The sequence below is a fragment of the Trachymyrmex cornetzi genome, unplaced genomic scaffold, assembly GCF_001594075.2.
Source record: "Trachymyrmex cornetzi isolate Tcor2-1 unplaced genomic scaffold, Tcor1.1 scaffold686, whole genome shotgun sequence".
NCBI classification, from domain to species: domain Eukaryota; kingdom Metazoa; phylum Arthropoda; class Insecta; order Hymenoptera; family Formicidae; genus Trachymyrmex; species Trachymyrmex cornetzi.
In genome coordinates, this window is record NW_017300010.1 from 27059 (window position 1) to 29707 (window position 2649).

The following is a 2649-nucleotide window of genomic DNA, read 5'->3' on the forward strand; positions in this document are numbered from 1 at the left end:
GGGATGATCCCGATTGACCACGGCTCGATTGGACACCACCAATCACAGCGACCGATGCTTAGGAGCTTTGTAGTCTCAAGCGCTGTGAGTGGCTCGTGTCCAATTGAGCCGTATCCAACTGGGCGCCACCCGATTCTAGACAAACAAGATTTTGTGGCTGAAACTTTTCTCGGATTTGTCATCAATTGGATTTGTTCATATCTTGTTGATTGAACGGTCGCGAAACAAAGAAATCGTTGAGTCCACCGGACGTAACATTATTATTCGTTGGCGTCGACATCGTTTCGTGTTCGCGGTCGATATCGAAAAAATGTATCGTCAAGTTCGCGTATATACAGACGATTGACAGTTACAAAAAATTCTCTAGAGAAACTCGCCCAGCGAAAATCCGCGCGAATATTTATTGTGTACAGTGACATACGGTCTCGCGTGCGCGCCATATCTCGCTCTTGGTTGCTTATAGCAACTCGCTCTCGAATCCGAAACCACGCGCGTCTTTGCTGCAGAAATTCTTCGTTGCGACATATATGTCGACGATATTCCGCCAGGGACAGATACAGTAGCTACCGAAGGGGTGATTCCAATTGATCACGGCTCGATTGGACACCACCAATCACAGCGACCGGTGCTTAGGAGCTTTGTAGTCTCAAGCGCTGTGAGTGACTCGTGTCCAATTGAGCCGTGTCCAACTGGGTGCCACCCGCTACCGAAATAGAAAAAATGCAGCAACTTCAAGACACGCTCACAGCGGGCGGCTTTAATTTAAGAAAGTGGGTTACAAATTATCCGGATCTGCTCGCAAACATCTCAGTTCACGATCAAGAAGTGTCCGCGATCCTACCGGTCGGTGATATGGCTACGCATTACGCGCTCGGTGTTCAGTGGAATCGACTGAGCGACAGGTTTATGTCCTCCGCGCCGTCGCCGCCGCGGGCAGTCGCAATCACGAAACGTTCAGTACTCTCGTTTATCGTGTGCATCTTTGATCCGCTCGGATGGATCGCGCTGATCATTATTTGTGCAAAAATCTTCATGCAAGAATTGTGGGCTATTCGTCTTGATTGGGATTGTGAACTTCCGAACGACCTCAAATCTCACTGGATCGACTTTCTCGAGCAATGTAAAAATTTGTCGGTTATCTCGATTCTGCGCTGGTTTGATACGAGTTTGGATAACCTCGAAGTGTAACTTCACGGATTTTCGGACTCCTCTCAAAACGTCCTCGCGGCGATTGTTTATATTCGTGTTGTTTCGCCTATTGACACCTACATGGCTCTCGTTAGTGCAAAGACAAAAGTGACTTCTCTCAAACGCGTGACGATACCTCGAGTTATCCGCCGCCGTGCTCCTCGTGAAATTGATTCGCAAGGTTCGCGACGTGCTCGACTTGACTCGCTCAACATTTAATCTCTGGACCGATTCGACTGTCGCGCTGACCTGGATCAAGGGTCGCACATCCATCAAGATGGAAGAAATTTGTGCAACATCGGGAATCATTCATACAGGAACTGTCAAACTCTCGTTGGCATCACATCGCAGGGAACGAAAATCCCACCGATTTGGCATCGCGAGGAATCACTCCGCAACGACTAAAGCAGGAGCGGCTGTGGTGGTCGGGACCTCAATGGCTCCAACAACCCTCAACTGAGTGGCCTGCCTCCACCTTCAATCTAAGTTTGGCCGCACAAGGAGAGGAGCGTGCACGAAGCTATACTGTCGCTATATCAAGCCCCTAACCGGAGGTATGGGATCTCATAAAAAGATACTCCTCGCTCACCAAGCTACTCCGCAACACTGCATGGATACGACGCGCCGTCGAATGTTTTTGCAAGGCTACCGATGTACACGCTGCTCAAGATCCTCTCACTCCGATCGAATTGGACTCTGCGCTCGCTTTCTGGATCAAATTGACGCAACACGGATGCTTTTTTCCGGAGATTTAATTCATCAAAGTAAAGAAATCGCTGCCGAAGTCAAGTCCATTACTGCGCCTCATTCTGTTTATCGACACAGATGAATTACTTCATCTCTGAGGTCGCCTGCAACATTGTCAATTAGATCGAACAGAAAAACATCCGCTAATCGTACCACGAAGCTCTCAATTGACGGAACTCATCATCTATCATTATCATCGAAAGACATTGCATGGCAGATCGCAACTCACGCTCTCATCGATACGACAATTCTGGATTCTCGGCGGTCGCCTTCCGATACGCTCATTCATCCAATGTCTGGTCTGTTCACGTCAACAAGCAGCCACCGGTCAACAACTAATGGGACAGCTACCAGCGTCGCGTGTAACTCCATGTCGACCGTTCTATCACACAAGAGTCGATTATGCCGGTCCGTTAACGCTCAAGACTTTTCGTGGACGCGGAGCCAAGACATACAAGGTCATCGAAAAGTATCGGACCCCCCCCCTAATATCTTCAGTTAGAATGCATTTTGGAGAAAATGTCCAATAGCAAAGTTGTATGGTTTCAAGCGAGGAGTAAGATGATGACCTTGACTTTGATCTTGACCATGTCCTTTAAGGTCAACCTTATTTTTTTAAATGGAATCCACTACATTTTATTGCATATTTTTATAGCTTATCTCGAGAGCTTTCCAAAACACTATAATAAAACATTTTTTTATTAAGTATTTTTT